We start from the raw sequence: 10,762 nt of genomic DNA, 5'->3' as shown, positions 1-10,762 counted from the left end.
TTGGAAACCTATACCTAATGGTGATTCTATTAATGGCTCTAGAATCAGTAAAAAAGTATCCAAGTTTCTCCTTTCTTGGGTGCTAAAATAATAGGGACTACACATAGGCTAATGATTTTCCTAATTAGGCCTTGGTTTAGGAGCTCTTGAATTTTCTTGGCAATTTCCTCATTTTTTTGAGGGGTCATCTTATAGGAAGCTTTGTTGGAAAGGGTATCTCTTGGGATAAACTCTATTTAGTGGCTAAAAAGTCTCTTAGGAGGTATGGTTGAAGGTTTTCCATCACAAATAATGGATTTTTACTCTTCAAGCAATTCTTGTACTTCCTTTAGTATCTCTATTTTCTTGACAACAACTTTATCTTTAGGTTTCAAAACTAATGCAAACACAACTCCATCTCCTTCCTCTAGGTTCTTTAAGAAATATTTCTCACCAACCATGAGCACACCTAGACTTCAGGTCTTCATTTACCCTTCTTCTATCAATAATTGAATCTTAAAAGTCACACCATCCTTCTTGAACTATGAGTAGGCATTTTTTTTCCATCATGTATGGCTTGGTTATAAAATTTGCATGGCCTTATAAGTAGAAGGTGACATGGATCCATGGGAAGAATATCACATAGCACTCTATCCTTGTATCTCCCTTTGGTAAAATCTAACTATTCTTTCTCTCCCACAAGAATATGTTGTCCTTTATTAAGCCATTTGACCTTATATGGGTTGACATGAGGTATTATTTTCAGCTTAATCTTGTTGACAACCTCTTCATTTATTATGTTATTAGTTGAGTTTGAGTCAATGATGACTCTACATACCTTTCTCAGAATTTTTTATTCGATCCTAAAGAGTGCCCTTCTTTGACTTGGTTCTTCCTTTATCACTTCCTTAATCAAGGTCCTCTTGATCATTAGGTTCTCCCTTTCTTCTAATTCTAGGGGTACTTGAGAGTGTTTTTTGCTACTACAAGATTCTTCTTGCACATAGTTGACCCTTATTGTGTTTCCTTGGGAAGTTGAGCCTTTTTTAGGTCACCTATATGCAAAGTGTGTTGGTATGTTTTTCATTGCGCCAAAAGCTCAAGCTATCAACGAATTTCATAAATGCTAGACTTATCTAGATCCATAAGAGGTGGTTAAGCCATGTCATGAACCCTGAAGGAGGTGCTAACCACTAAGTCAAAAATCTCCCCCTCAACACTAATTGAGGGCTCCACACGAATAGACTGAAGGCACCCTCCTAAGATTTGAACTAATGAACCAATGCTCTAATATCAATTGTTGTTATTTTTTTCATTGCGCCAAAAGATATAGCTATCAATGAATATCACAAACACCAAACTTACCCAAATCCATGAGAGATGGTTAAGCCATCTCGTGAACCCCAAAATAGATGCTAACCACCAAGTCAATAAGGTTTCCTAACTAATTACAATGATAGAACTTCATGGTGGAAAAGTAGGATCCTCTCCCTTGGTTGTTGCTTCTTCCTCACCAACTAGTGTTAGAGCCTCTACCTCTATTGAAATAGTCTTCTTAAAATTCCTTCTTATTTATCAATAATCATGTTGTCTCATTTTTGTTTAGAAACTAATCCTCTTCCACCATGTCCTCTTTGACCACTTCCATATCTACCCTTAACTCTACATCTAAAGTTAGAGTATGCCTTCTTCTTATTCTTTTCTTCCACTTTCAAAGCAAGTTGGAAGCATTTATGAACTATTGTAGGAGTCCATAGGTTGAGCTCTTCCTATATGTTTCATTTTAAGCATCCTAGGTACCTAGACACTTTGATAGTTTCATCTTCTTGTACTCTTGATCTCAAATACAACCTCTAAAAATCTTCAGTGTAAGTTTCCACATCCGTGTCTTTTTGTTTTAAATGTTGCCTCTTCTTTTGTAATTGAACCTCATATTCCTCTAGTAAGTAATGTTCCTTCACCTTTATTACCATGGCTTTCCAAATTCTAATGGTTTTCTTTTCCACTTTTTTCCTCTCTTCTTGGAGGTACTTCCACTATGTTAGGGTTGATCCCCTTAGCATAGATTTTGCTACCTTAACTCTTTGTGCTTCACGTACACCTTCACACTCAAAGTGGTTCTCCATCCTTCAATCCAATCCATTACAAGTTATGTATCCACCTTCCCACTAAACAAAGGAATACCTTATAGGGATTTTCCACCTAATTCCTTCATGGCCTTTATGAATGGCTCTTCATCTATTGGAGGGTCTGGTTTAGGGATAATATCTTCTTCATCATTTTCTCTTTACCTTTACTACTACTTTCACCATCTTGATCATTCTTTTTAGTTGTCTCAGCAACTTCTTCTAATTTTTTTTTCATTTCTTCTAGGACTTCTTCAATGATCCTATTTATCTCCTTTTTTGTAACCATTTCTTTGGCCAACTCTGCATTGGTTATTGATGGGCCTCTAAAAGGCCATTGTTCTAAGATCTTTTTATCTTGTTTTTAAGTAGTTATCTTGCAAAAATAATCATGACCTTCTAATTTTAAGTAGATGTACTTATGTTTTTATGTATATATAGGCATGTAGTAGAAGTATGGATAGTTCAAATATGCTATACTTGCTTGAATCTATGGAGAAAAATAGTATAATGAAGTAATATTACATGCTGATAAATGTTTCCCCATTTATGCTATGTTTTGGGTAGGTTTCCTCCTATAGCCATAGGATTTGCAAGAGTAGTAATTTGAACTTTACACCTTATCTAATATTGCTAATGAAATAAAAATATGTATGTGGAAGTTGTGTGCACATTGAATATTTTTTAGGTACTTTATGTGGATTTTAAAAAATTCAACACCTCAGCATTAAAGTCAATGAGATTGCTAAATCATTGTGAGTGGAGCAAGTCATTAGATGCTTTCTATTGAAATAGCAAACAAATGTAGCTTACACAACTTGCTACATTCTTGGAGGATTTAATCTTGACTAATGTTGATTCAGTTTCAAACTTTATGAGTATGTAATTGATCCTTATCAATGGAGTGATCATAGAGTTAGGAAGTAGTTGTAGTATCCTTTAAATAATGGTTGTTTTAGCTTTAAGCATAGTTTTTGAAAAGAATAGAAAGTTTATTTTCATAGCAGCAAAGTGTGATACTGATTTTAAATGTAATCTTTCACCATGAATGAATAGATGAGAAATTTAAGTTTATTTATTTTATCTGGACTATCTTTTCTATTCACTCATCCAAGGGGGCCCACTTGGTGAGTAAATTGTTGCAATAGAATAGATTTCATTTCCTTCTTTGTTTCCTTGCAAGTAGAATTGTGTTCCTCTTGCAGCCATTAATACAAAATTAGTGAGTTGTTCATGCAACATAGATACATAGATAGATTTCTTGTTTGCAACATTACTTTAAAGCTTTGAGTTAAGTTTTTGTTTTAGTTGCAAGCATAGATTTCCTTCAACATTGCCATTTCTTTAGTTTTAATGACTTAAAAAAGAATTAAAGAATATACTTTGCAGTCACCCTCTCAACTTTATGCTTGTAGGTTGACAAATTAAATAAAGTCAATGTACTATTTTAGGAAAAATACATGAAGTTGTCTGATCATAGAATCTTTGTGCAAGGATGTCAAATCCTTTGTTACAAAGGTATTAAGCTAGCCAGCCATTTTTGGCATCATTGTCAAGGAAGGTGTCAGTCTAGTTCAACCTTGAAGTCATTATTTTGGTTTAAATTTTTAATTATTTTGCATTCATAGAAGAAGAGACCTCCTTGGGAGATTTCTACCCTAGAATATTCAGGAAGACATTTTTAATCCTGTGCCTAAAGAACCTTACAAAAATAACAAAGAAGAAGAACCTTTTGAGAACCTATTCATTGCTACTCATGAATGAATACCCTCATCCTCTAAAAGAGTCCTTGTGTTTGAATGATCTCTTTGAAAAACCTAAATACCAAGATAATACACTTGCCCTTGTCATCTATCATATACCACCACTAGGTCCTCCTCCAAGAATGGCTCAACCTCATCTTACATTTTTTTTTCCTATCCCTCCTCAGTAGGACAATCAAAACTTGAAGAACATATCTTTTGATGTACTCCCCTATTTCTATGGCCTAATTATTGAAGACCCTAAAACCTTCATCTTTGAGTTTGATATCCTTTGTAGAAGTTATGACTATACAATGGATGCTCACAAGATGTAGTTTTTTTTATCTACCCTAAAGGAAGCTTCTCTAAGATGGTTCAAGGGATTGGTTGGCAACATTGTAGTACATTAACCTACAATGAGTAACTTTTTTCTCACAAAGTACAAAGAATACTAAAAAGGTGAAGATTTGAAAGGGGATGAAATTTTCAAAATATCCCAAAAGGATGATGAAACCTTGGAAGACTATGTTTCATAGTTCATGTTCAGCCTACACCATAACACACAACATCAATTGAATGAAGAATCAAAGAAACATCATTTTCTGAGAGGTGTAAATGATGGAAGTATTGAAGCTTTAGATCTAATGGTAGTAGGAGATATCACATAGAAAAAATAGACTAATATATAGAGAATATATATGAACTATTCTAGGGCCATAGTGAAGAAAGGTATGGGACTTGGAGACCTACCACATAAATCTAATGGTAGTTTAGGAGTATCAAAGATGGAACTATCTGATATGTTGTCTAATTTAAAAAAAAAGACATCATTAATGATGTAGCCACTCAGTTGGATACCATGGAGGCAAGAAAGAATAAGGATGAAGCTAATGCTATGTTAGCTAAATTTTGTCCACATTGTAGGGAAAAGAAAAGGCATTGTAGACGCAAGTCTATTGCAAGTCTAGAAACACAACCAATGCCTACTAAGTTTAAAGCCATTGATGAAAATGGAAAAGTTCTCTACATTTCTCAATGAAGGCCACAGGCTTAAAGAAAATGTATTCCAAAAGAGCCTCCTCAAAGTTATAATAGTAATAATAAATGGAAAAATACTAATTTTAGTGGAAATCATAACTAGTAGCAACCTCAAAAAGGTTTTCCAAAAAACCAAAACTAGAATAGCCAACCTAGTCAGAAAGCCTTGATGCCACCACCTTAGTAGTAGGCTCTAATGCCTCCTACTACAACAACTAATGTTCTTCCCAAGAAGACTAGACTACCAATTTAGTCAAATCCTAGTCCCAGCAATACCAAACAACCACCACAATAACAAAGCTATGATATTTCCTTGAATGATATCCACTTAAGGTTAGACATTACTTTTCCTTCACCCCAAAAGACTTCAATAACTGAAGTTGAGAATTCCCCAACTACATAGGAAGACATGTCAAATTAGAAGGCCTCTCTTGTAGCCCAAGAATCTCTATTCCCTCATCAGTTAATGGAATAAGGCTAACCTGTAGAAAACTATTGGTCTTAGATTGGTTTTCACAATTGAGTGTCAACACACATAACAAATTCTTAGATGATGCTGAGTATAATACAAATTCCAAGATATAGTGTGTGTCAAGCTAGAGTTTTAATAGATGTTGAGTGAACTTCAAGTGTCGAGTGATAAGTGATGCCAAGTCACCATATTTGTCAAGAAAAGTATAGATGGCAAGGAGAACATAATTCCTATATGTGCTAAGCATCAACAATTAGTAAGTGTCGAGTAACATAGAATTAGTGTATGATTTTGTGCCTTCACAAACTCAGATGTAAACCATTTTTTTAACTGACTTAGGATGAATCTTGAAGGATCTTGAAGATAAGATCGAATCTTTTGCATTACTATTTAATCAACATGTAGCCAATAAGAAAACTAGAGAAGGCATGAAACCAATAGGAAAAGTGCAAGAATTGAGCAGGAAATGAAGAGTAAATATTGATCATAGATTCATATCTAACTATAAGTCTTCAAAGCCTTTAAAAGGAGGACAAAACCCCATTATGTGTGTGGATGTAAGAAGTGTATGGGTGAATTATAGCAAAGTGTAGAGGGGTGTAAAGACATAGAAAGAACATAACAACATTGCAGAATTTAGTTGATCAAGAATAGAGTATCAAAGTTTTGAAGAGAGACATATTAGATCAAGCAAGGATCAAAATAACCAAATTAGAATGAGGATCTAGAATTAGCAATTGAAGATTGCAAGTCATCAAGTCAAGACTTTCTAATACTCGCTAGCAATTGTATTAGGAATAAAAATCCTATGACGATAGGTTGGTTTAATAGCCATGTTGTAAGCCTTTAAACAAGGTGCTAAATCCTTTAATAGGGTAACATTCCAAGTGAATGTTTGTAAATCCTTTAGCTAGGTCACTTTTAATAGGGTGTAAAGTCTTTAAAAAGATAGGCCTTTCACAGGGCTAACCATTGGAAGTGGTCAAAATTTGTAACCTTGAATAGTTACATATTGCTATAGTAATACTTTGTGGGTGTCATCCCCACCCCAGTTTTACCTTCTCATTTTGGAGGGTTTCACTATTACCAAATTCTTGTGTTATCTATTTTCATGCATGTCTTTACTTTCATATTTAGTAGAAGAACTAGATGCATGTGAATTTTTTTAATTAAAAGGTTTTAAAGAGATTAAATTTTGTTACTTATGATTCACCCCACCTCTCAGAAGTAAAACTTCCCACTTGTAAATTCCAATAATTGGTATTAGAGCCAAGTTCTCACAAGAAGGATCCTTACAACTTGGAGAAAAGATCTAGAAATGGAATTCTACAAAATTGGGAAGATCATAGAGAATAAGGTAATTGATAGACAACTTGCTCTACACACTTTGGAAGAATCCAAGAAGGAACTAAGAAAACCCTTAAACAGAAGAAGAGAGATTGCCATAGCTAAGAATGATACACAATACAAGGAGATTGACACCTCAAAATTATTTTCAAATGGAGATTCCAAAGAATTTGATGCAACAATAGCAGACCTAATGGAGAAGAATAGAGCTCAAGTAGAAGAAATCAGAACACTCAAGGTTGAACAAGAGTCACAGGCCATGATGCTCTATGAGGTGACTGAACAGAAGAAAAGAGCCATTGAAGATAAGGTTATGCTAGAAGAAGACAAGAGAAACCTTGTCAAAAAATTGGAAGAAAAGTCAATTGGACTTGCAAGAATTTTAAACATGTAGCTAGACACCCTAAGTTAGATGATGAATGTTCATCATGAACTAAATGTCAAAGATATTGAGATCTCTACACTAAAGATGCAAAATGAACAACTATAAAATGACCTAAAAAGAGAGAAGGAGATTGCAGAGAGCTTCAACAAACCCAATGAGGCAATCAATTACTTTGAGCAACTACTGAAATCATGAAGGGCTACCATTGATACCATAGGACTAGGATAGACTAGCACTAAACAAGGAGAATCATCCAAGACTGTAGAAGAAAGGAGTAAAAAAGGTAAGAACACTAAACCTATTTATCATTTCTATGGTAGAAGGGAGCATACCTCTAATGTATGTAGGAGCAAGAATGTGAGTCACTGTCATAAGTGCAAAAAGCAAGGACATCAAGCACATGACTATGGGACTAGGACTATCAAAACACCAAGATTTGAAGGTCACTACTATAATTGCAAAAAATATGGACATAGATCTTTTGAGTGCATATCAAAGCCTATGTGGACATCTAATTAGCTAGCAAGGAGAAATAACCATGGACATCACTACAATTGGGATTACAACACCAAGTATAGTTTTCATTATTGTCAAAAATATGGAAACATTCCTAAAAATTTCATAAGAACACATTTAAGAGGAAACTATAGTAGATGGTTGAGTCAAACCACATTTTTTAGTTGCTTGAAGACAGAAATTTCCCAACAAGGTCAAGGCACCCAACTCAAAGAACAACAAGGGTAAAGAGAAGGTAGATGTTGAACACATCAGAGGATAAATGAATAAGACATGGAAAAAGAAAGATGGAAGCAATACATCAAATGAAGGAATCACTTCACCTAATAGGTCAAGTGGTCATAATTCATCAAACTAAGAAAAGAGATGGAATGTGGGATTGATTTACAAAGTTTTATCACACATCAGTTCCTTAATAAGAAAGTATTGAAAAGAACGGATCATCATAAATAAAGATGCAAAATTTCAAGATTTCATAAGTGTTGCTGAGTTGCCCTTAGATGCCAAGTAAAATCCTAGTGCATGTTGAGTTGACTATCAAAAATAGTAGAAGCAAAATGATTAGTAGCAGCCAATTTGGTAGTGGAAGCCAAGTGAAGAGGAAAATTTAGTTGAAGCTGAGTGAAGGATACTTCTGTGGATGTTGAGTGACAAAAAGCCAATGGAAGCCAAGGGATGTAGAAATCCTTAAGAAGCTAAGTGGACAACTATAAATGCACTAAGCATTAAATGCTACAAAAATAGGTTATATTATTACATTTTGAATCATTTTTCTTCATCGCGAATGAAGAGCAATGACGAAGAAGAGTGCAAAATGAGTTCAGAGCAAAGAACCCAATGTTTAAGTAGATTTCAATAGTGATTTAGTATGATTTCATCAAATTCAAGGTATTTGCATTTGTGTCAAGTTATGCAATTTCATATTTTCTTTGTGTTCAAACCCTAGATCACACAAATGGCTTCTAGCTCTAGGAAATATAGGAGAAAGAACCATTTAAGGTACAACTAGTGTCCAATGAAGTGAAACAACCATATTTCTACCAATTCCAAAGGTGGCATATAAAATGACCCAGTTGGAGCCCTATCTATCATACCCCCTTAAGGTAGTTATGGTTCAAGATGTTAGACGATGTTACAATTGCAAAATTGGAGCCATAGGAGACATGGAAATGAGGGAAGCTTATGAGAGATTGTGTGAAAATGGAGTGTTGAAAGAAGAGTATCAGATTGTTGAAAAGAAGTGATTGACGCGAGCCCTAAAATTCCCTATAGTTTTCAAGACTAAATGGATCAGGCTAGTGCTTAGCAAAATACATGATGGAAGTTTATGGTTAGAGGATGGACCAATAAAAATTACAAAAAGGGTTTTACATAGACTGATAGGGTACCCAACCCTAGATCAACCAAAGACCCTGAGTGATTCTAAGAAAGCAATTGAGAAGAACACTAGTGCTAAGTGGAACAAAAGAGGAATGACAATTGACACCATTCAAGACCCTCTTGTTGAATTTATGTTAGGGTTATTGCACACAAATTCTATTAATCCAACAGACTTAATAGTGTGCCTTGTATTACAGTGGATCTGGGTTACAAATTGGTGAAAAAGGATCATGCTTATGATCTTGTAAAACTACAACCACAAAAAATTAATGAAAATTTAGTAGCAATAAGGAGAAGCAAGGGAGCACAATGCAAGTTTGGTGTTATTTTAATTTGTATATTCTTCTATGTATAGAATGAGTTTTCTTCTTTTGGTAAAATAGTTTGGAAATTAAATATGTCTATCATAGCTCAAGTTAATGAATACATTGAACAAATGGGAGATAATTTTGAGACCCTAATGACTAGCTATTTTGAAGACTCAAGAGAACCATGAAGCAAAGGCTAAGAATACTAGTTTCCCTAGTAGAAAAGCATGCAAATGATGTATTCTTTCTTGTAGATATTGATTATACTTAAATACAAGCTTCCATACCAAGAGTTAGATGGCTGAGACCTCTTGGCTATGAAATAAATATAGATGAGGCATCATAAGCTATAGCTACAGTACTAGCTAAGGAAGTGGACAAAAGTGCACCACATTTTGGAACCTATGATGTGGTTAGAAAAAAAGTGGATGCAAAGTCAAAGACTAACTCCACACTAAAAAAGAAAGACAAACTTGTGAAGCAACTTAAGGCAAAGTTTGGTGAGGGCACTGTAGAAGAAGAAGAAGATGATGAAGAAGTTGAGGATGATGAAGAAGAAGAAGGACATGAAATAGTTACACTAACCCAAGGCATGGGGGAGGATGTAGAAGAAGATGAAGGTTCCAAGAAAGAATCACCCAAGGCTAAGCCAAAAAAAAGAAAGGCACAAAAACAATTAGATGCACAACCCAAGGGGAAGAAGAAAACAAAAAAGTCAAGCCTAGCCAAGCCAACTACAAGGGCAGATACCAGGGAAAAAAACCAAGTGGCAAAGGAATAGGGAGAAAAAAAGAAGAGAAGAAAAGATGTTGCACCCACAGAGTCAAATGAAGAAAAGACAAAGACTAGTAATGATTAATTCAGATTGGTAAGACATTCTACCAAGTCTAAATTGGAAAATGTTTGTAATAACATTAGAGATAATGTAGATTTAATTGGTTTAAAGACCATTGAATTTAATAAATTATCAAGAGAAGAAAAAAAAACATAGTGGAAGAGTCCATCTACACTATGATGGCTAAATTCAAGACCACCCTACTTGAACTAGACAATTCAATGCCTAAGGAGCTAAGCTCCATTGTAGAGAATAAATGGAATTACTAGCTTAAAATGGAGGGAAAAAAAAGGGAGTCAATATTGGCTCATGTAATGATAGAACTTACTAAAGGTCAAATAACTAAGGCTAAAAATAAATGTGGGAGCAAATTTGCACCTAAATATAGAGCCTTTCGTATTCTACAAAATCAAATTGAAGATGTTGTGCAAAAGTCCACACAACTGTGGAAATTAATTTATGGATTAACTACTATCAAGGAAGATCAAGAAGATCCCTTTGAGGGGATAAATGATGATGAAGAAGAGGAAAATGAAAAATAGGAGGAAGGAGAGAAAGAAAAAGAAGAGGAAATGATGGAGAAGACACAAGGTGAAGAGGCAATAGATGAAGGGAAACATCTAGAAAAAAGTGT

Source organism: Cupressus sempervirens, chromosome 3, assembly GCF_028749045.1.
Source record: "Cupressus sempervirens isolate cs-2001-9-10 chromosome 3, ASM2874904v1, whole genome shotgun sequence".
In the NCBI taxonomy this organism is placed as follows: domain Eukaryota; kingdom Viridiplantae; phylum Streptophyta; class Pinopsida; order Cupressales; family Cupressaceae; genus Cupressus; species Cupressus sempervirens.
The sequence above is the reverse complement of the archived record's forward strand: the minus strand, read 5'-3'. Positions refer to the sequence as shown.